The sequence below is a fragment of the Sturnira hondurensis genome, unplaced genomic scaffold (genome assembly GCF_014824575.4).
Source record: "Sturnira hondurensis isolate 20B ecotype Veracruz unplaced genomic scaffold, ASM1482457v3 Scaffold0004136, whole genome shotgun sequence".
In the NCBI taxonomy this organism is placed as follows: Eukaryota; Metazoa; Chordata; class Mammalia; order Chiroptera; family Phyllostomidae; genus Sturnira; species Sturnira hondurensis.
In genome coordinates, this window is record NW_028076767.1 from 30666791 (window position 1) to 30691101 (window position 24311).

At 52.3% G+C, this 24311-nt stretch overlaps 1 protein-coding gene across 2 annotated transcripts in view; it reads right to left on the reverse strand.

The window, feature by feature from the left end:
* Positions 1-24311, reverse strand: part of RSPO4 (R-spondin 4) — a 37107-nt gene that overhangs the window by 7560 nt on the left and 5236 nt on the right. The window lies entirely within an intron of this gene.

Here is a 24311-nt window from a genome sequence, read left to right on the forward strand (position 1 = left end):
AGAGAAATTGCCACAGGGAGCAGAGTAAAAGTTTGTGCGTTTCCAAAGCTGTAGACCTGGCAGGACCTGCAGTCAGAGAGGAAGTGTGATGTTGTAAGAGGGATTTCCAGGGCCACGGACAGGACATCCCTGAGAAGTGAACAGAGCCCAGACCTCCCACTGGCAAAAACCGTAAGTTCTGATGACACCAAGGATGAGAGGAAACCTCCATCCTGATAGGAGTGTATACTTTGTGGAGAAATCTAGCAGAATCTAGTAATAAATTCGAGGATGTGCTTCTGTTACAAAACCTAAAGTAGAGGTTCCCAAACTCAAGCAGGCACCAGCGCCTCCTAGAGGGCTGGTTACAATGCAGATCACTGGGCTCTGCCTTGGAGGGTCCAATTCTGAGGCGGGACCTGAGAATCTGTATTTCTGCAGATAACCAGGTGAGGCTAATGCTGCTGGTCCAGGAACACACTATCAAAACCACTGACTCGTGTGTGTGCACAGAGAGACATGTACAATGATGCTTATTGCAATGTTAACAACCGCACAAATCCAGTAACCATCTATCAAAATAGGTAAACACACTATGGTACAGTCATATACTGCAGCCATGACCACGTACATGGCCTGGCCATGATGAATGGCAGAGGGAGAGTTCCTCATGGCTGCATCTCAAAGCCAGTGCTGAGGGCAAAAAAGCAAGTTGCACAGTGAATCCTACAGCAAGAAGCCGTCTGTATCAAGTTCAAAAGTCTGCAGAAGTATTTTGTGACATATATACATTTGTATTAAGAGTAAAAGACATATAAGGAACTGATAAACACTAAATTCAGGATTGATTGTCTCTTGGGTGACAATCGGGGAAAGAAATTGGGGAAGAAAACTGGGACCTCACTCGTATATGTAATACTTAATATCTTAAAAGCTAATGCAAAGATGACAATGGCAAGATTTGATAAACCTGGCTGCCCAGTACACAAATCTTCATCATATTATTTTTCATTCTTGACGGTAGATTGGAAATGTTTTGTCATAAAGTATATTTTTTAAAAAAAGTTTAGTCTCCATTGTGTCCTGGGGCTGGGGGAGGGGTGAAGAACTACGTTCTGTCTGCTCCTCCTCCTCCCAGCTCCTGAGTACTGGCCCATCCTGAAGCTGAGATCTTGAGCAGGGGAAGATTACAGAAATTCTGAGAGCCATGGGGACCCACACCCCTGAGAACTATCAGCACAGCCCTGAGCTGGCTGTCCCCAAGTCCATTCGCTTTCCCATCCTCAGTAAAGGAACCCTGATTTTTAGTGGAATTGATGTCTGGCAAGAATAAAGACTACATTCCCCAGGCTTCTTTGCAGCTGTGGGTGGTCATGTGTTAAAGTTCTGGCCAATGGGCTTTAAGTGGGAGTGTCCTGTGCAACCCCAGGGAAAGGCCCTTCAAAGGAAGGGCAGGGCTGTTCTCTTCCCCTTCTTCCTCCCACCTGCGAGGCTGAGGACTAGGTAGCTGGGACCATGGCAGATGGAGGTGACAGAGGGACCTGACAGACGTGATGGCACAGCCATACCAACCCAGGACTGTCTATCTCAGATGCTTTTATAGGAGAGGGAGGAAGGTGTTGTCTCTCCTGTTTAGGCCACCGGGCCTTTCTGACATACTGAGGACTACATGACAATGACTGATGATGTCGTCTTCAGCCTCGCAGGTGGGCATAGAGTGATGTCAGCGGAGGCCAGAGCGCCTCTCCTCAGTGCCTCAGCACGGTGTGAGCCCCCTGACCTTAGATGCCACCCCACCAACAAAGAGCAAAGGGACCCTCAACTGGCTTGAAGTGATCTCTGTCATTTGCAGGAAAGGAGTTCAGATTAGAAATTAGGTTCAGTCACAGAAAAACAAAATGATATTTCCTGCAGATTGAGTTTGTGGACTGAGACTCATGCCCTGACAGGGGTGGTGTTGCCCATTTTGCAACTAGGAAAACAGACTAAGGAGAGGTGAAATGATATGCCCAGGGTCCCACAGAGTCAGCTGGGGGACCAGGCTGGTAGCCCCTGCACTTCCCCTTGGAGCACTCACTCAGGGCCTGCCGTGTGCCGGGCAGAGCCTAGGGCCTCAGAGGCAAGCCACACAGAGCCCACCCTTTATGGACTTCCTGGGAGAGCTGAAACCTGCAGAAGTGACTGACAGCAACACAGATGGGGACAAAGCAAAACTGTAAATAACCACTGTAGCTCAGAAAAGCTTGGGAATCACTCAGCTGAACCCCTGCAGTTTCGGTGAGGAACCTGAGGCCAGAGGGGTGGAACCTTCCCCAAAGTCAGGCAGCCAACAGTGAAGAAGCCCAAACTGGAGCTACAGCATTAATATTTGTAGAGTGGCATTTTCACATTCTGAAGACAAAAGAACCCGACAAGGGCCCTCCCCTTGACCTTGGACAGTGTCAGGGTGAGTGTATACGTGTACAAGAGCACACCAAGGGTCTCAAGTAGCATCTTTCAACCCCAGGTCTTTGAAGAGCCTTAGCTCTGCCTTGGTCCTGGCAGTTGGCTAGGGTGCCCTCTAGTGCCTCTATAGTGTAATGGCACCTCTGACTTGCTGGGTTTTGATAGTCTCACTGTGTTTTCCTCACGACCCTATAACCAGTTAAAAACAGCAATGTTAGTTTCCTCCATTCCGAAGGACATGCATGTAGAGAGTTGAGTGCCAATTTTATGGATAATAAGTGATGACAACTAGAGTTTATATAATGCTGCTTTAGAAATATGCAAACTTAACGGTTTTAAAATTTGACTGCATAAGAATCCCCAGGGAGGCTTGTAAGGTGTTTGGTGTGGACCCAGGAACATACATTTAGCAAGTCCAAAGTAAATGTAAAAGGCATTTTGGAAGTGTCGTCCTTGCTCACAATTCCTATTCCCTGACAACTGGCCCCAGCAGCCACGTTTGTGCTTCGTGAATCTGTGCCCCGGTGGATGACTGAACCAGGGACCAACCCCTCATGCAGGCTGGGCCAATAGACTGCGTGTCTTGAGAACTCTGACTCTGGATTGGCCGACCATGCTCTGGGCGGGCCTGCTGACCTAAGAACATTTGCAGGAAGGCAGAGTGGCCTATTCTAGTACTAGCATCTGTGGCCCCTCTCTTTGCTAACAGAGGCCCCATCCCTCTGCTCTCCCTGAGTCTGCGGGTCATGTGGAGCCATTTCCACCCAGATGCACTTAACCTGGCTTGGCCAACAGAGCATCAGGTCCCCTCCACTACCTGGTGTATTCCGACATAGGCATGTGTCTCCGCAAATCCTGGTCTTAGGATTTATTTATTTATTTTTTGTCCATGAGTGTGTGTGTGCTCTTTTCTACTTCATTGGATTTTGGGGGATGTAAACCAGAGCTGGGGGGCACCAGATGAGGGGAGGGTGTCCCAAGAGTGGAGACCACGCAGCAGCAGCAGAGCCACGAGGTTGTCTGTGCACCTTGATTCACCCTGGGGGTGGGGGGAGTCACAAATTCTCTTCTTTTCTCAAGCTACTCTGAGTTAGGTTTTCTGTCACTTTCAACCAAAGACTCCCGACCCATACAGAAGCAGAGAGAAAAAGAAACAAATCAGAGGCAGAGAGAGAACCGCAACCAGAAACTTCACGTGCCCCCAAAGATTGAGTTTCTGACCATCTTCCACACTCAGGTTCCAGTCCCCCCATGGCTTGGCTCACCCCTAGATCCCCAAACAGTCGTGTTCCCACTTGAGCTCTCCTCCTATCAGCTTACAGCCAAAATGATGTGGCTTGCCACAGAGGGAACAGATGGTGGCGGAGCAGCTGTGTTTCAGCGAGGACAAGGGGCCTGCCCCCCTCCATCCCCCCACCCCAGGGCATTCCGAGTATCTCTGTGTTCTCAGGAGCACACTTTCAAAGCCCCTGGGTCCTTCTACACCACCTCTGGGTCCCAGCCTTCGTCGCTGCCCGCTCCCAGCTCAGATGCATGTTTGTAAACGAAAGCATTGGAGTTCTAATGGCAACGTCCCTGAGTTTTCTCAGGGCACCAGAGGGGATGGCACCAATTGCGGTTTCCCCTAATAACTGTCTCCCACAATCAAGGCCATTCTTCCCCAGCCAAGATGCCAGGTGGACCAAAAAGTGTGGCCCTGTGTCACTCCAGCAGCTGGCAGGGAATGGCAGGGGGCTGGGAATGACATCCGAGTCACTTTGCCTTTCTGGCTACCCGGGGGTTGAGTTGAAACTTGCTCAGGCTGGGCAATTTACAAAGAGATACAGGCTTAAAACAACTCTGGATGCATATATTAGCCCAGGATTGAATGATTGGTCCATTCCATCCCTCCATCCATCCATCCAATAAGTAGTTACTGAGCCCCTCCTCTGTGTCAGGTCCAGCGGGGCAGGAGTGTGACCAGGAGCAAAGGACTTTAACTTTCTGAGCCTCAGTTATTCTAGCTGTTAAAAGGGGTGATAATGCTTATCTTGCAGGGTTGTTGAGATTAAAGCAGATAGGGCATGGAAAACTTTTAGCTGACAGCCCTACACACAGCAGGCCCTTCATAAGTTGGAGCTATCGTCATTATATTGAAGCAGACGACATGTTTTCTGCCCTCAGACATCTCAGGGCATGTGTTAGGGTGCAGGTGCCCAGGTTCAAATTCAGGCTCCACCACTGAGTGACCTTGGACAAGTGCCCTCATCTCTGTGGGCCTCAGTTTCCCCATCTGTAAAACCGTGGCAGCAATTCCTATCCTCATGGGCCTTGTTATGAGGTGTGTACAAACCAACCAGCAAAGGACTGGCACATAGTAGGTGCTTCTGCATAAGTGTAAGTTCCTTTTCTGCTCCTGCCCTGTCACGACACATGGTGGGGTTATAAGCCCACATTCGGACCCTCCTCCCCTCCCACAGAGAAGTGAGCACAGAGAAGCCAGAGACGTCGGTGGGCAGCAGCTACCAACTACCATCTCCAGGCAGGTGGTCTGTCATCTTCGGGAGGGTGAAGAGCTCAGGGCAGAGACACAAGGAGGGAACTTTTGTCTTGGGTGAAAGGCAGGCCATTCTTTCTGCTGGGTTCGGGGAATGACCCGTGCTCTTCGAATGACGGTTCCCGCCCTCAGGGCAATCCACATCCTGGACGCTAGGAGTCAACGGCTCCATGTTCGCAAGCCATCTCTGTATTTTTTCCATTTGGGGGTTCAGAGTACTTTCAGGGTCACCCCTGCAGTGCCATGCTCCCCGCCCACTTTACTCTGAGAGCTTCCCTGGAGGGGGTCAAAGGACATGGAGTGACATCCAAGACTCTGAAAAGGACACGTTCCTCCAGTCAGGTTCATCTCCTCGGTGGCTCGCAGTGAGTCTGCCACTGAAAAAGCCTCAGTGCCGAGTGAAGAATGTCAGCCCTGCACTTCAAAACAAAACAAAACAAAAAATGGCTCCCACCCAACAATTTGGATAGATTGCCAACATTAAAAAAAAAAGTCAAATTTCACATAAAAAGCTGGCGTTTGGGCTTCTCTGGAAAAAGTCAGACTATCTGCCAACAGCGGGCCTGCATTCCTGCAAGGCGAGAACTGGCTGGAGTTACATGGATGGGCATGTGTTCCGGTTTGCCGCAGTCCCCACTGCTCCCTATTACCGCAGACACTGAGGGCAGAGGCCAGCTGCTAGGTATTATCATCCTTGAGTTGCCGTTTCTCTTCTACCCACTTCACTCCCTCAGGTCAGATGACCACGGAGAACAGGGGTTGTCACACCAGGGCACGTGTCAGACTCACCTGGAGAGCTTGTTAACACAGAGACAGCTGCCCCCCCACCCCGGACCATACTTTAAGAGTAGAGAAGTGTTAAGGGTCAGACTGCGTGGGTTCAAATCCCAGCTCTGCCCCTTATCCTTGCCCACGTGACCTCAAACTAGTACCTTAACCTCTTTGTGCTTCAGTTTTCCCCTCTATGAAACAGGAATCATATTGGCTGACCCAGAAGATAAGGTTGTGGGGACCTGAGCGAGCCTGACATGAGGGTCCCAGCGGTATCACTGTCACCACCTGCGGGCCCCTGTGGGTGTTCGCAGTCCTTGATTTGCTTGGGCAGTCAGCACAGAACTTGTTTTGGTGTCTGCATTTTGGGGATAGAGTTGCTTCGTCACTGGGGTGTGCCCAGAGAAGTGTGTCCTGCATGAGAACAGCATGTGCCACTGTGGACTGAGGATTTAACACAGCTGCCCGGAAGGACCCCCCTGGGGGGTGAGAAGGATGGGGAAAGAGAGAGACCCCACTGCCTCCTGCCCCAAGGTCCAGTAACCTAGGGAGGGACAGGCCTGCTCTGTCCTTGGGAAGAACCCAGAACTATGCAGGGGGGCCCCACGCAGGGAGTGCTGGGCAGTGCATTCTCTCATCCCTGCCTGGCAGTGGGGGGTGCTATCGCCGATGACCAAAGGAAATAAACACCATCTGGGCTCCCCCCTGCCTGCGTGGCCGTCCCATATGGGAGGCAGTCACTACCACTGCTCACTAGGACAGTTCAGAGGAGCCTGGCGCTTTCCTGCCTAGGGGGTAGATTGCACCATCCGCAGAAGGGATGGGTCCCGGAGATGACACCTGGCCTCGAGACTCCTGGGGCACTCGGGGCTAGAAGCATCCAGCCCGCCGTACTCTTCTGAGTACCCAGGAGGGAACCGGGAGGGTCTCACAATCAGCAGAATGTTGAAGTGATCTTGACTTTGGGGCTTGACAAACCCCTATTTCCAGGCTGGGTGATCTAAGGTGAGTGCCTTCACTGCTCTGAACCTGTCTTCTCTTCTGCAAAATGGGGACAATAGTACTGACCACCTCCCAGGAACTTGTGAGGTGGATGTGAACTCACCCAGGCAGAGGGCTATGCACAGCGGATGGCAGGTGAACACGCACTATTTTATAACTTGATTCGTGGGAGATAGGTGGGCGGCCCCCCCAAGGTGCTCACTCGAGGGCTGGGGCCCAGCTTGGCTTCCTCTCCTTCAAATAGCCATAGCCTTGCACATTGTAGGCACCTGCTAACTGTTTCCTAAATGAATGAATAAGTGATGGCTTAACAAACGTTTTCAACACCTGTTCTGAGGGGGCCTGCAGTCTAGTCGGGGGGGACCAGGATCGCACAGCGCAAAGAGTGACAACGTCTGCCCAGCATTGCCCAGAGCTGAGTGAAGGCCCCTGGTGGGCCGGGCTGGGCTCAGAGGCTGGAGTCAGCTGGGGGGGGGGGGGTTTCTAGGTGGAGGGTGCAATGGAGGCGGGACTAGTTTGTGTAGGAGGAGGAAAGGTTCCTAAGAGAGGCGAGCACAAGACAGTATGTGAGTTGGTTCCACAAGGCAAGGAGGGAGCTCGGGCGAAGGAGCAGATAGCGCCCCCTGCTAAGGGGTCCATACATGACCCCTAAGGGGTGAGTGGATAAGACTCTCAGAACGTAATAATGATAGGCACACACCCACCATGGAGACTCTTTACCCTGCGTCCTCCAAACCTGCATCTCCGTCTGGCTTAGTCAGCGGTCACTCTACTCGGTCCAACACCCTGCAGTCATCCCGCCTCCTCTCTTTCCCTCACATCCGTCATGCCGTCCATCAGAAATCGGTCGGTTCCACCTCTGACATGTGCCCAGGGTCCAACCACTTCTCTCCACTGCTGGTGCTGTGGCCCCCACCCCGTCCAAGCCACCAGCACCTGCTCCTGCACTTCTCCCCCCTGCCCCCCGCTCCCCGTCACTCTCCATGCGCCAGCCACACCGGTCCGGTTCTTGCTGTTCCTCACACGCCCAGGCCACTCACACCTCGGGACCTTCACACCTGCTCTTCCCCCTGCGTGGAAGGCCCCTCCCCCATTCATCCACAGGGCTCACCCCGTCAGGTCTCTGCTGGAGTGTGCCCTTCCCTGTGAGGCCTCTGCTCCTGAAGCAGGACCACCCCCCTTACCCCCCTCTCGACCTGCTTTGTTCTTCATTTATTCCCACCTGATACATGGCATATTTTTTGTTTGAGTTTGGTGTCTCTTTTCCCACCACTGCAGGTGGGCTCCAGGGAAGGACAAACCAGGCCCCCAGCACAGACAATTCGGCACCTGGCTCACTGCACCTTGTGGCCTCATTCTTTGTGGTAGCTGCTCACCATCCCACAAAGAGATGTGGCACAACGTATTCAGGTGCAATTATCATACCCATTTCAGAGGGGGGAAACTGAGGCCCAGGGCAGTGACGCCACTCCGCTGAGGCCCCTCACTAAGAGGGGCAGTGGACAGTCAGACCCCGCAGTGGGACCTCAGGACCTGATGCTGAGTCTCCAGGTCACAGTACACCCTGGCTGCTGGTGTGCCCGCCCCCCGCCTCAGTCCTCCACGCAGAGAACCAGCCCCCCTTTCAAAGGCCTTGCTAAGGTCCTTGCGGTGCCAAGGCCACTGCCCCTTCAGTGCCCATTGGACTTGATGGAGACAGGAAACTGCCCGAACCGTGACAGTTCAGGTTGTTCCAAAGCTGACCTGCCCCTTCCAGGTCTCATTCCTTCTCCCCTCAGCACCAGCAGACGGAGCAGATCAGTGCGGGTGTGTTCAAGCAGGGGTGACATGTCTGTCACCCCTGTCTTTCAGGCCCCCCCTTAAATGCTCGATGAGTGGTTCTCTGGCCACCCCCACCTGGGACTGGGGAGATGAGAGATGCCGGCCCCACCCCAGCCACTGCTGAAATCCACAGGGCATCCTCTCAGACACAGCCACGCTTGGGCGGGGAGATGGGAAGTGCTGGTGGGGCCAGCGTGCACACCCACGCCTACTGCTTCCCAGCCAGTGCTGATCCCCAGATTTAAGCCCACATCCCAATCACCTGGGGCTGCTTGTGAAAAGCAGAGGTGCCGGGCACCCCTCAGCATAGGCCGTTGAGTTAACACTTAGGTGCCTGGCATCGAGTGACCTTCCAAAACACCCTGCGAGGTCAGCTGGGGCCTCCTAGACTGACGTGTGCACAGAGAGCGCCCGGGACCCTGGGTGCAAACGCAGACGCAGACGCAGACGATGGTGCTAAAGGCCTGGGTGGGGCCTGAGGCTGTGCTTTTCCACAAGCTCCCCAATCTTTGATGCCGAGGGTGCTGGGCCCCAGGCTTCATTGTAAGAAGTGAGGAGGTGAGGAAACTGAGGTTCAAGGGCCAACCCCTGTAAGTGGCAGAGCTAGACAGGGTCCCCAAACTCTACTGAGTCACAGCGCCCTGCCCTGGCGGCCTGGTGATGATGAGAGGTGAGGGTAATGTTTGGAAGGGGAGGGGCATTTTCCCTCAAGTAGAGGACAGTCCTTCCAAGCATGGGAGGGAGGGGAGGGGTTGGGTTCCTGTGTGCCCAAGCAGGCGGGTGCCTCTGGGACATTGGTGGGTGTGTGCTGACAGATGACACCCACAACCAAAGGATTCCAGTGCCTGGGACTGAAGCCCGGGGAAGGCCCCGTCCTGTCCTTGGCCTGCTGCTGGGTGTGTGTGTTGGGGGCGGTGGGGGAGGGCGGTGCTGTATAGTCCAGAGCAGGTATCCTCCCCACCACACCAAATCTCTGCTTCCCTGTTGCCCCTTAATGCCCCACCTTGGACCCACAAGATGTGTTCTGCCCTCCATTAGCCAGCCATCAAGAGCAGTCACATCTGTGTCCTTGGCGGGAGCCCTGGGGGCACTGGGCAGCCCAGAATGGCCACCAGTGACCTTCAGAAAAGCATAGATTTTTTTTTTCCTAAAGAATTGTCACTGGATCCCTCATCACTGGGGGTAGGAGCAGCTGGATGAGGCAGGGGCCAGGGAAGGGCAGTCACACCCTCCAGGGGACTTCGCCAGGACACGTCTCCCCAGAGCTCAGCCCTCTGTTATCCATGAGCACAGAATATTCACACAGCTGCCTTATGTGTAAAACTGTCAAAAAGTCGGTATGTCTTGGGAATGTCACAAAACTGTCCTGTGTGTGAAAGTGTCATGAGGTTTCTCAAGTGTGGGAAATTGTGTAAGAAGTTGCCTTGCAATTGTCCTACATGTGAAATTATCATGAAATAGTGGGCTGTGTGCAGTTGCCATTCTTTTGAAAAAATATTGAGAGGCCCTGACTGGTGTGCCTCAGTTAATTGGGCATTGTCTCAAAAACCAAAAGACTGCAAGTTCGATTCCCAGGCAGGGCATTTGCCTGGGTTGTGGGTTTTGTCTCTAGCCAGGGTGTGTGCGAGAGGCAAATGATCAATGTTTCTCTCTCTTTCTTTCTCCCTTCCTCTCTCTCTGGAATCAATTTAAAAGAAAAAATACTAAGAGGACAGTTTCTTTTCTCTTCATTTTATAGGGATGTTTGCAGTTTGTGTACCCTTGAAACACTTCGTGCCTCAGTTTCCTCCTCCGTACCTAGCTCCTAAGGCTATTTTGATGATCCAATGCATTATGCTCAAAACAGTGCCTGGCACCTAGTAGGTCCTCTAGAGATCTTCCTACCTCTCCCATCCCCGCAAATGGAATCTCGCTGAGGCAGGCCTGTTTCTGTTTGCTCATGGCTGTGGTCCCACTATCTGGTGGAGCAAGTAAATGCCTGGCACCCAGTAGGAGCTCAATGAGAATTTGGGGGCTTGTGGAAGGGACTCATACAAGTTCTTGCTCCCTCTAGTCCTGGCTCTGTCCACGGTGGGGCAGGATGGTCTGGCCATTTGACCTTGGGCAGGTCTCTTGCCCCTCTGGTCCTCTCTGAGCCTCCCTTGGTTGCCGTGAAGTGGCCTGAGAGCTGTGTATAGAGTGCCTGGCAAGACCAGGGGAAACACGGGCTAATCCCTTCCCTCCCAGAGGGTTTCATGGCCTCTCGTGGCTCTTTGGGAGGCTCTAAACACATCAGCCTTGACTGAGTGGGGGGACACATACGGCCTATTGGGACACCCAGTGCCACACCTGGGGGGCAGGGGCAATGGCCACAGTCCAAAGCAGGAGGTCCCCACGAGCCCTGCGGAGAATGCCAAGGATTTCAGGGAAGTGGGGGAACTTTCTAAGAAGAACTGAAAAGCCCATGATTCCTAAGATTAATCTGAGAAGGTAACCAGGCTTTGCAGTCTGCTCTACAAACAACCTCCTTTACTCGGTCACGTTGAAGTCCTCAGGGCTGGGAACTGGGAAGGATCATGGTTCCCGTCTCGGCTTGGACTTAGACTCATTGTGTGACCTTGGCAGAGTCCTTCATCGCCCCATGCCTCAGTTTCCCCAGCAGAAAGACAAAGGTTTCGTCTTGGTAAAGGGCTTTCAAGCTGTTTTCAGTCAAGGAAGCCTTGTCTTTCCTGAGACGAGATGGGATACAGGTGCTCAGCGAACTGGGCAGGTAAGAGCTGAGGCCTGATGGGGGCGAGGATCTCAAGCCTTGGTCTTTGGTTCCCTTTGCCTGTTTCTGGAGGCAGCGTCTGAGGGCCTGGAAAATCCCCGAGCACCTTCGAGGCCGAAAGTCCCACAGTGCAGATGGCAAGAGGAGAGGTGGTGGAGCACCACGAAGTATTTAAGGGCGCTGGCTGGGGAATCAGACAGCCTGGGTGTAAACCCCAGGCTCACCTTCTGAGCTGCAGTTTCCCCATCTGTAAAATGGGGATAGCTGTCCTCATATATCGCTATGAAGGTTCAATAAGTTGGTGTACGTGACAGGCTGAGAACAAGGTTTGGCAGATGGCAGGTGCACAGCGGGGGGGATGGCTGTGTGGCCAGACTCGGCTACAAAAACTCTTTAAGGAATTATTATCTCCTCTGGCAGATGAGGAAGTTAAGGTGCAGAGAAGGTGAGCAAGTCACTCAGGATCCCACAGCTGGTAAGTGGCAAGCTGGGATTTAAAGCCAGGCAATTATTAACGGGTAGTGATGATTATGTATCGGAGAGAGCCTCGTCTTCAGAATAGGTCCAACACAAATGCTCCCCTCACCTCATGAAACTAAGCCCTAAGGAAGCTTTAGGTATAGGATCAGCTCCAGGTGCAGAGAACACCCGAGCTCACACTGCCAGCTAGCATCTGGGGAGGGGGCTGGGTCTAAACTCGGGGCTGGCTGAGGCAGGCCTGAATCCAGCCCTCGGAAAAGACCTTGCTGGCATTCCAGGGACAGCCCTAGCCCCTCCCAGTCAGCTCCTGAGGGACCTGGAGGTCCTAAGGGGTGACAGAGAGTTGGGAGTCCAGTTTGGGCCTCTGGCCATGCCAGGCACAGGGCGAGCATGCACCTTCAGGGACCCCTTTCTGGGCCTGGCCTCTCCCCTCTGGCTCCCCTTCCTCAAATGCTAGTGCAAGGGAAAGAGCCCAGATGGGAACTCATTCCAGTTCTGTGCGTCCTCAGGGAGCCTCTGTCTGTAGGCCTCAGTTTCTCTGTCTGTCGAATGGGTGGTTACACACAGTGTTTGTAAGGGTGCAACTCATCCATCCATCTGTCCATCCATCCTCTATCAGGCATTTCTGGAATGCCCACAATGTACCAGGCCCTCTTCTAGACTCCAAGAATATAAGAATGAAAACAAAATATAAACAGAAAAAACTCTCTTCTTCGCTTTTATTCATGAACCAAAGCTCAAAGACAAATCCCAGAGCTGTGGATACATTTTAGAAAGATGCACAAAATTATACGCGGTTGTGAAGGCAGTTTCCGGGCACTTGTGCAGCGCACAGCGTCAGGCCACGCCGGGTGGGCTGTGGAAGTTTGTTGACAGAATGAATGAACTTACCTCGCTGCTCCAGAACTTGTGACTAAGGGCGGAAACGAAGTCTGTGTCCCTCCTACGACCCACCACCAAGTTTTCCAAAGAGAGCTGACTCATGAGTATGGAACGGGGGCCAGATGCCCCTCTAGGATTTCATGAGTGGAGCCAACTATCTTTGTGCTCTCCGATGCCTCCCCCTCCACGGCCTCCCTGGCCTCCCCGGCCTCCCCAGCCGGTGTAAACAGATGTCTGAAGAAAATCCAAGAAGGACTGCGCCCACCCCCAGAGGCTGGGGCAGAGCAGATTGCTTCCCTGCCTCCCTAAACCCAGGTGGGGTGGCAAGAGAATCACTCATAGTTTGGAGGACCCTGACAGCCATGGAGACGGGCATTTTATCCCCGACCAGACACACACTTGCTGACCCTCCGCGTGTCTACTGGGAGAGAGGGGAGAATAAATGAGAGACGCAGGGGGCGGGGGCAGGCCTAGGGAAACCCGTAATGCCACGGTTTGGCCAGTTCTCTGTCTGGGTCAAGTGCACTCTGAAGGGGGCAGCTGAGCTTGAACTGAGCTGCAGACCCCCAGCCCAAAGGGGCAAAAGGCTGTGGGGGAGGGGCTGTAGTAAGGGACCTAGGAAGATCAGAAGAGGTCAGGCCCATGCTGTTGCCCCCAAAATCACACCCGTGCCACAGTTAGGGCCCCTGCCACACACGGGGAGGGGGGTGGAGGGAGGCAGAGGGGTGCTCATACCTGACCCTGCTGCCCACTGGTAGGGGCCTGAGTTTTCTCTGTGCTCAGAGCTGTGAGGTCACAGTCAATATCAGAGAACTAAGACAGCGGTCCCTGTCCCATCTTTTCTTCTGCCCCCAATGCACAGGGGTTGGGAAGGAGGGAGGGGCATGGCGCACCTTCCTCCAGAGCAGACGGAGTCAGGAGCCAAGTCACTGGCGCGGAAGGAGAGAGCTTTGAATTGGGGACGTGTTTTTAAAATGTAGCACCTGACTGGGACTTTAAGTACCAGAAAGTGCTGAGATCTGCCCAAACTTATTAAGGATTAAACATAATGGAGAATTAGAGAAAAAGAGTACCCATTGTGTTAGTAATCCCCCGTTACAGGTTCATGCCAGTCATCAAGCCAGTCACGCAAAAAGTAGATCAAGGATTAGCAGCATCTTTAACATACAAAGAACTCCTAGAAATCAATAAGAAAGACAGGAACAATCCAGGTGAAAGAATAGACAGAGATGCTGACTCAAAGAAGTGATTCGAAGAAGAAAGACAAAGGGGCCAGTAACCACATGAAGAGCTTTCCCACCTCACTAATAATTTCTGAGATGATGATTAAGACAAGAATGAATGACCACCTGTGACCTAGCGGGTAGGCAAACTGTAATTCCTTTTGAGAAAGGAGTTCGGGCAGGGTCTGTAAAGTTCACAATCTGTAGTAACCCCACTTTGGAGACGTGGCCTGAGACTCAGAGAAGGGCCAGCACTTGGTTAGAGCCACAGGGTGGGTCCCTGAGGGCTGGAACCCTGGCCTCTACGTGGGTGACTTTGGTCCTTTCCATCTGGCTTTGTGCACAGCCTGGCCCTTGGCCCCTGACTGGGGAGGCGGCGCCCACTCTGAGGCTGAGGGTGGCTGGGGCCTCGCTGTTCCAAGTCACACGTCTCCTATTATCAGCCCTTCCCCACCGAGGCGAGGCTCCTCCTCAGCCATGTTCTGCAGTGAGATGTGGAGCATAGCAGTGCCCATGGGCCTCATCTACAGAATGGGAGCCGTATCCTTCTTGCCCAGTGAAAACCAAGATTGAGAGCTGGAACCAAATGGGCTGTTGAGGCCAGACACGTGGGTCTCTGAATTCTGGCAGCTCTTCCAAGGGACCAGGGCTGCAAAGGGGCAGAACCAGGCTGCCGCTGGCTGCGCATCTGCTACACACAGGACCCTGGGCTACCTGGGTCCTTGTGTGAAGTCATTTCACGTCCAGCACAACCCCACAAACCTGGAGGCTACAGCTGCCCCCATTTCATGGATGAGAAAACTGAGGCTCTGAGAGGTGAAGTGGTTGACCTAAGAACTCACAGTGAGGAGTCAGGTGGGAGACAACCAGAGCCCCCGTCCCTAACTGCTGGGGGCCACGCCCCCTTGTGGCCTGTCAGCCTCTCCTGCTGACTCCTGCCCAGTGTCTCTCCAAAAGCAGAGAAATGCCATCAAACACCATGTCTCTCAGGAGCATGTCCCTCAGGACCCAAGGCCCGCCAGAGAGGGTTCCCAAGTGTTTTGTGGGGACAGACAGAAGCAGAAGGAGTTACTCCAGACAGGAGGAGAGAGGGCTGTGGGGACGATTCAGTCACTTTCTGTCGGAAATGGTATGCACTGTGGGATGAGCCCTTAGCAGAGCCCACCCCCTGGACCTTTGGAAAAGTCTGCTTTAGGCACAAATGTCCCAGTGTCTGCTTTTTCTTGGGGCGGGGAAGGGGGATGTTGATGCAAAAGAAGAAGATGACCCACAAAGTGAAGCCATTCAGCCAAAGCAGCCCTGGCAAGATGTCTGCTGTTGGCAGGGGATGCTCTCAGCACTGGGGGAACTTCAAGCCCACCGCACCTGTCCCCAGGGCCAGGGCTCCCACTGACATCGCTCCTCCTCCTACTTTAAGACTCACTCTGTTGGGACTGCTTCCTCTACCAGGCTGGGACCCCTGAGGACAGGGTCCAGCGGACGGCACGTGTTCAGCAGATGTGTGCTGACTGCAAGGCAGTGACTCAGGACATTAGGGAACGAGAGTGAACAGAGAGGTGTCACCTGCCCTTGGGATTTCCAGGAGTGTCCTCAGGAAGAGCCCAGGGCTGCTGCATTGGGACTATCGACACTTGTTGAGGAGGAATAGCTCACGGGAAGGTGGCGTCTGGTGGTCTGCACCAGGGTAGAGAACTGAGGGCCCATGCCCTTCTTTTGAGACCCTCGTATAGGACTTTCTGTAAAATCAAAAAGGCTGGACCAGAAGGCAGAAGGAAGCCTGCCTCCTTCAAGAGATTTGACTGAATGGACAGTATCATAAATGGCTTCTGTTGTCCAGCAGAGGGTACAAAGTTAACAGATAAGTGACTGAAGAAAGATGACTGCCATGTCCGAGTCGACGGGGGACAGTGATGGGGGGACAGTGATGTGGGGACAGTGATGTGGGCAGTACAAGAAGCCCTATAAACTGATAAGAAAAGTCCAGGAAACCCAATAAAAAAACTGAGAAAAATAAAAACACAAAATAATTTAAGAAAACTAAAAAGTAAAATAGAAAATTAAAATAAGAGGAATAAAACAATGTACATTAATTAAAATTTTTAAATAAACATTTTAGAACTAAGTCGAATGATACAATGAAAAACAAAAGTAACATGTAAGTATAAACTAAAACATGTACCTTTGACTACATTACATTAAAATGAAAAATAACTCTAAAAAGAAATGAAATAAAATTTAAGAGTAAAACAGAAAATCGGCAATTTGTAACAATTTAAAAAAGAAAAAGAAAACACAAAACAAAGGCAGGGTCTTGCATGACTAAAGTCGATAATGTGCTATGAATTAAGGAGTCCGATTGACCCAAATGCCTGCCAGGAGGGGGCGAGGAGGGAGGAAGAAGAAAACCGTGTCTGCAAGGCAGCATCTGACTGGGTTTTTCCAGCCTGCTGTGGGCAGGGGGTAGGCTGACGGGCCCCTCCGTGGCCTCATCTACAAATAGCCATCACGTCATTTACACATTTATAATGTGCCAGCACTACACACGCACGCACGCACGCACATACTCTTCCATCCGCACTGCTGTCGTCTGAGGTCCAATTTCATAGAGGAGCAAACAGAAACTCAGAGAGGGCGAGTCCCTGAGCCATAGACACCTAGCTCTTAGGTCCATGCTATCCTCTGAACCTGGGCTCCTGGAAGTAACCCTCCCTGGCGAGTTAGGTCTGCTGAAGACTCCTGGGGAGGCAGAGGCACGGCTCACATGAGGCTGGAACCGTCAGAACAGCACAAAGCCAAGCTCCCATGAATCATGAACGTCACCACCATCTGCTGAGCACCAACTGTCTCTCAGCCATATGAGGAATCCTCACACCTGGTAGATGCTATTATCGCTTCCATTGCACCGAGAGGGACACTGAGACACAGGAGGAGAATACTTTCACCCAAGCGCAGGAGTGCGGAGCCGGGAGCTGAGCCCAGGCCCGTCAAGCCCCAAACCCACCCGCCATGCCTGGCACTCGACACTCTGCACAGTCACTAACTGAGTGCTCCTTTCGGGCAAGGAACGCATTTTATGCTCCTTTTTCTAATTAGCCGGCAGAGGAACGGGGGCGCGAGATGACCTGCCCACACCACTCAGGTAGCGAGTGGCAGAGCCGAGGCCTTCGTGACAGCCTGCCGGCTGCCGCTGCTCATCTGGGACTTGCTAGAGACAGCTGTGCCCACTTGCCAACCCCAGAACAGGCTCCAGAGGGGCCGTTGTGACATTCCTTCTGTGTGTGCCTCCACCCCTGCGGATGTGGGCATCGCTGTCAGGATTCAGGGAAAGTGGAGGCTTCTGGCAAAAGGGAGTGGTTTCCCCATGTGGTCTGGGTCCCCTGGGCTCGGGAATGCCTTTCTTTTGAGCTGGTGAAATAGAACCCTCTCCGGCAAGGGCACAGTGGAGCCCCCGCCACGGGCCACGGAGCAGGCCCTATGAATCATATAGCAGTACTGCAGGAAGTCATCCCAGAGCAGGCGATGGTGGTGTGGCCTGAGGCAGCAGTGCCCGGGAGAAGTCAGCTTCACCGATCCCTGGTAATCAGACCACTCCCTGTGGGACCTGGAAGAATCCCCAAGGGTGGGGCTGAAGGAAGGCATGTGTGTCCTCGATGGCACTGACTGTGACACGAGGCTAAGAAAGGAGGCTCTGGCCATGGAGACCACCTCCCAACCTCTCTGCATCCTGGCTGCATGCCCTTGACAAGTTGATTGCCCTCTCTGAGCTTGGTGGGCTTCCGCTGTAGAATAATAAGGTCGAATGGACACATGGGCTATTGTGCGCATGGGTGGGGAGGAGGCCTGGCAGGGCAGCCATGCACCCAAGCTTTGGAATCAATTAGCCAAGTTTAAATCCTGGCTTTGCCAAATCTACTGGCCAAGCTATTAGTCTCAACCACATGAAATTGCTAATATGTGGCTGTTTTCTACCAACAAAAATGGCCATTTCATATACTTCAGCTAATGTTCCTCTTGCTTAATTCGGTTTCCTCCGCTGTAAGATGTGGATGCTAACAGTCCTCTTACAAGTTGCTGTGGGGATTCACTAAGGCTGGGCTCAGTAGTTAGAGACTGGGGTGTGGGACCTTGGCCATGTGACCTTGGGCAAGTTATTTAACCTCTCCGTGCCTCAGTCTTGTCATATGTAAAATAGGGATAACAGGACTGACCTCATGGGTTTATTAGGAGAATTTAATCAGTTCGTATCTATGAAGTACTCAGAATAGTGCCCAATGTTGTCAAATAAAACCACAGGTGACATCTTGCACAGAGTGAGTACTCAACCATAAAGCCAAATCTAAAAGAGACTTCTCTAAACATTTGATGCCATTGAAAATTAAGTATTTTTAAAGAAACAGCGTGTTTCAAGAAACATATGGGTGCAGATATGTAAGTGAGGAACGTGTGTCTAGGTGTCCAGCAAGCCCAGGGCCATTCTGCGTCCTGACAATGTCCACAGCCCGAGGTCCTGAGGCCACGGCGGCTCTGTGTCCAGCCCAGACCTCCTCCCGCCAGGTTCCTTTCCAGCCACAGACTCTATGTGGCACTCAGGTAAATCTAGAGGCCCTTACAAGGCTCCTGACCCCAGGCTGGCCTCTGGTGGCTAGGACACCTCTGCAGACAAGCCTCTAAGCTGTGAACAGCCTCTTGGCCCCACCCTCTTGTCTGACATTTATCCTGAGACCTGGGAAAAAGGCAAAGCAGAGGGAGCATGCCCAAGCCTCACAGAGGGAAACTGAGGCTCTGGGAAGCTCCAGATCAGGCTTTCCAGTTCCAGGACACGCTGCCTTCCTCTCCCTAACCAAAGCTGCCCTCACCCCAACACCTCCCGAACTCTCACTTTCACTGCAGCCCGGGGACCTTGGCTGAGCAGCATCCCTACCCAAGTTTCTGTTTCTACAAGTGTCGGTCTCAAAGGTCGCAATTGGCCTTTTCAGGCCCGGCATGCCTTTATCCCACACCTTCTTCAGAACTCCAGAGAAATCGGAAGTTGACCGGCTCTGCTCGCTGAGACGGGTTCCAGAAGCGACAGCGTGGTTAGAGGCAGCATTATAGGGGTTTTCTGGAGAAGGCTGGGTTTGCTCCCGGGGTTCTGGAACCTGGAAGACCTGGGTCACACTCACAGCCACTAGATGACCTTGCACAAGCCTATTCCCCTCTTGGAACCACCTTCCTCTGCGGTAAGAGAGGACGGAAAGCCACGCCCACCCGGACGGGTCCGTGTGAGGACCCAGAGGGCCAGTACGAGAGGAGCACACGCGGCTGGCCGCGCAGGGATGTCTGAAGCAGAAGGGCCCTGAGGGATCACTCCGCCTTCCAAGGCTAAAATCTGCACGCCTTGGGAAGGACGTGGCTGCCACATCCGGGGCCATTAGAAACTGAGGACCTGCAAAATGTGCCCCGGGCAGTCACTGCTTATCACGGCAATTCAGTGTCACGTTTGGAGCTCCGGAGCCAGAGCACTGGGTTCACACGCCTTTTGCTGTGTGACCCAGCAGGCCTTAGTCTCCCATCTGCACTGCCGGGATCTTCCTGCCTCCCAGAGACGTCATAAGGAGCGCACAGACTCAGCTGATCCATGCTTTTTGGCGATGCTGAAAATTAGCATTTTTATATCAGTTCACACAGTGCACAGAGCACACACACACACTCATTCACACATACGCACACCCTGTGTACACACATCCACACTTGCACGCACACACATCCACCGGCACACACACTCACATGTGTAAGAGAACTCTAACACAGTCTCAGAATAATAATTCATCTTCACACTTGTGATGCACTCTGATACTTTCTAACACGGAGGTTGGCAAACTACAGGCCAAATCTGGCCTCCGGCCTGTTTTATATATGGACTGTGAGCTCGGAATAGTTCAATATTTTTAAAGCACTCTAAACAACAACAACAAAACAACAAAGAGATCACAGTGTGATGGATCACATGTGGTCACAGAGCCTACAATATTGAGTATCTCGCTCTTTACAAACATGTCTGCCCACCCCCCTCTATTTTATTCTGTTCTGTTTTGTTCCCTTCCACTCCACTTCATTAAAATGCTAGCTGTGCTTTGCTAAATTTATTTGCCTGGTTTTCTGATGAGTTGCAAGTCTCATCAGGAAAAAAACTCATCAGGAGTGTGAAAAACTTTTAATTAATATGACCTTCAGTTTTTTCACTAAATGGAAGGATGGAAAGATGGATGAATAAACAGTGGACTGATAGACAAGAAGAGGGAGAGGAACAAAATGGATTAGGCCACCTAATACATGTGACATCTAAGGCAAGCAACGTCCCATCTTTGAGTCTCAGATTCCTCAGTTGAGGCTGGGACTGCCACGGACCTGCCTCTCAAGGCTGGGTGGAGGAGAGGCGGGATCCCGCCTACATCATCCCTTCCAATGGATCTAGCTTCTCAAGGAGATGCTGGGCCCTCTGACAGCAGAGACAGTAGCGCGCATCTCTGTCGCCCTCGTCAACACCTAGTCCAGGGCTTGGACCAGAGGAAGGGCTCAATAAATACTTCTCTGTGACTACAGTGACAGGCGAGTGGCATCCCAGGCTCTCCATGACTGACTCCAGCCCTAGATGTAATCTGACCTTCACTTCCTCTGGCCACACAGTCCCCTGAACCCTCTCCACCAAGACACAGACACCCCTCCTCTTGCCAGAGTCCCCAGTCTTTACTCTGCTGCCACCTCCACCTGACAAAATCCTACCCCTCTGATGGGGCTCTTCTCAGGTGCCTCTGAGTTGCTGTCCTTGGCAAGTCACTGACGGGATTCATTGCTATTTCTATGCACAGGCTTTGGAGCCTCCAAAACTCTGGGACTGCATCCCAGCTCAGCGGTTGGAACTTTCTAGACAGATCACTTTCCCTTTCTGAGCCTCACCTCCTTGTCTGAGGCTCATGGGCATAACACAAGGCAGAGACAGAGTGAGGATGCACAGCCCCTATGCAGAGCTCCCATGCATGGCCTGCCCATGCTAAGGGGTCTCAGGGGTCTCCTCTGGAGGTCGGGTGAGGGTTGGATGGTTTCCACCCATGGCAGAGGGAAGTGGGGGGTGGGAGCCATGTGAAGTAAGAACAGCATCTCCTTTGAACTGGCTGCAGAGGAAGAGGGCAGGTGAGCAGAGCTTAGTTTATTGAGCACCTATTATGTGCCAATGCTGTGCTTCCCTTTTCTCCACCAGCCTCTGCTTTATGAAGAAAAGCACTCCCAGAGGGGTGGAGGGACTTGCCCAAGATAGCCTTCTATGGACACACAGCACCATTCCCTGAGCACTCGCTGTGCAGGTGCCGCCCCTCGCTCTGCGCTTTAGGAGTCCTGTTTCCCCTCCTGGCACTGCTCCGGACCAGCATCTTCAGCTGGTTTCACCTGGATGTCAGCGTTTAAGGGGACACACCTTGTTCTGTGCCTAGCTATGGCCTCAATTGGGAGACAAGAGATCTGCTTATCCTCATCACTGCCACTGCCTCCGTACCTGCTTGCCCAGTCTCAGCTTCATCTGTGCAGAGGGGGCAGTGCTGCCTGCCCAGCTGTCCACATGGGACTTTGCTGTTTGCACAGAATTATTACATTCAATCCACCTAGTGAGCCTTTGGAGTGGGCACTACCACAGTCCTTTTACAAATAAAGGAAAGAGGCTCCGAGAAGGGAGGGGACAGAGGTGAGATTCAACCCATGTGAGTCTCCCCTCCCCCCTAGTCCTGGGAGCATTCCACTTTGCTGGGAAATGGGAGGGGGAAACAGCTGGATTCTTATGAAGCACCTACTGTATGCCTTCAGGCACCTACCCTCTGGTACTGTGGTGAATCTTCTCCACCGCCAAAGAGGTAGGCTCCCATTTCACAGATGCGAAGCTCTGGGTCAGAGAAGGCACACGGCCTGCCCAGGAAGTCACATTAGGGCAGGAGAAGGGTTAGGATTTGAACCCAGGGCTATCTGAATTCCAGAACTCCTCCCTCTGCCCCTCACTGCCTCAGGTCTAGAAGGATCTAAAAGCACCATAGGAATGTGAGGAACTCTCACCTCCACTACACCCCCTCCCCAGGCCTGGGACATCAGATGTAGAGAGCCGCTTCCCAAGGCGTGGAAATGTAGCTCAGCACCCATGTGGAAAACCAGCAGGGAGTGAGTAAGCATGCAGGACCACTCCCATGAAGAAGTTCTCCCATGGAAATTAGGCCTGCATTATACCTAGGCTGCTTTGTGACTTGCTCTTGCTAAAACTCCCTCACCCTGAGTTCAGGCAGCAAATGCTTACTGTGCATCTTTAAAGTAACTTCCTGAAGTCTGTGCTCATTCTCCCAAGCACTGCAGTGTAACCAGACCTGTTACTCTTATCATTCCCTTGCATTTGCAACATTGTTTCCTTGTTAATCTGTGAGAAGTAATCAGTAACATCCCTTCCATTGTTATCTGTAAAAAGTGATTACCTAAAGCAAACCTAAGTATAATGAATGAAAACCTTCTTTGTGTATGCTATTAGAAAGCCAATAAAAGCCTGTGAAGGCAAGGGTTGGCATGGTCTCCTCTTGAGAGAGTGGCCATGCTGTCCCTTTTCCTCCGCAGGACTCGGTAGTCCATGTGAATCTGTCTCATCTCATCCATAATGCTGTGGACACTGCAGGCCGGTGTCCACACCAGCTGACGCCTGGAACAGGGACCCGGTGTGCATGATCAGCCCAGGTAAGGTCCAACCACACCGAGTGCTTTTCGGTNCCCCTAGTCCTGGGAGCATTCCACTTTGCTGGGAAATGGGAGGGGGAAACAGCTGGATTCTTATGAAGCACCTACTGTATGCCTTCAGGCACCTACCCTCTGGTACTGTGGTGAATCTTCTCCACCGCCAAAGAGGTAGGTTCCCATTTCACAGATGCGAAGCTCTGGGTCAGAGAAGGCACACGGCCTGCCCAGGAAGTCACATTAGAGCAGGAGAAGGGTTAGGATTTGAACCCAGGGCTATCTGAATTCCAGAACTCCTCCCTCTGCCCCTCACTGCCTCAGGTCTAGAAGGATCTAAAAGCACCATAGGAATGTGAGGAACTCTCACCTCCACCACACCCCCTCCCCAGGCCTGGGACATCAGGTGTAGAGAGCCGCTTCCCAAGGCGTGGAAATGTAGCTCAGCACCCATGTGGAAAACCAGCGGGGAGTGAGTAAGCACGCAGGACCACTCCCATGAAGAAGTTCTCCCATGGAAAATCAGGCCTGCATTATACCTAGGCTGCTTTGTGACTTGCTCTTGCTAAAACTCCCTCACCCTGAGTTCAGGCAGCAAATGCTTACTGCACATCTTTAAAGGAACTTCCTGAAGTCTGTGCTCATTCTCCCAAGCACTGCAGTGTAACCAGACCTGTTACTCTTATCATTCCCTTGCATTTGCAACATTGTTTCCTTGTTAATCTGTGAGAAGTAATCAGTAACATCCCTTCCATTGTTATCTGTAAAAAGTGATTACCTAAAGCAAACCTAAGTATAATGAATGAAAACCTTCTTTGTGTATGCTATTAGAAAGCCAATAAAAGCCTGTGAAGGCAAAGGTTGGCATGGTCTCCTCTTGAGAGAGTGGCCATGCTGTCCCTTTTCCTCTGCAGGACTCGGTAGTCCATGTGAATCTGTCTCGTCTCATCCATAACGCTGTGGACACTGCAGGCCGGTGTCCACACCAGCTGACGCCTGGAACAGGGACCCGGTGTGCACAATCAGCCCAGGTAAGGGCCAACCACACCGAGTGCTTTTCGGTTAGGTCGTAGGGTGTGTTGGATTTCAGAGGAAAGGGGGTTTCCTCCTAGGTCTCCCTCTCTTGCTACCACTTTGTAACTGCACCTTCTTTAGTAAGCAGGACCCTTGCTCTCTCCCCCAAGCATTTGCCGCAACCTTGTGAGCACGGGTCCAGCAGTTAAAAACCACAAGGGCCCTCGCTGCTGGAAGTCACCTGTGACAGGATTAGCCAGTATATGGACTGGATCAGAACACTAGGTTTCCTGCCAGTCGCAGGCAAAAGTCCACGCAACGAGAGGCACACCGTGAAAACACTCACAAGCCCATCACCAAGGCACAACCCCCAACTAGGTCTAGGCTTGGGAGAGAGAGTGAAGACTTTCCCTTTAATCAGCTTTAAAAACAGCAGCTAGTCACAGGGCTATCTACAAGCATAACAGCAAATTGTTTCTTTCAGGTCACCTCTTATGGTCCTTTCAATTTTGCCTTTTCTCTCCATTCTCCTGCATAAGGAGAAGTGGATAGTGAATGAGTGTTTCGGTTTTGACCAGACTCTGAAGATTGCTTTCCAGAAGAATTTAGTGTTAGTCCCAGGTTTTATATGAGACCTTTTGGCATTTGCCAAGCTCCGGAGGCAAAAGGCACTTCCTTC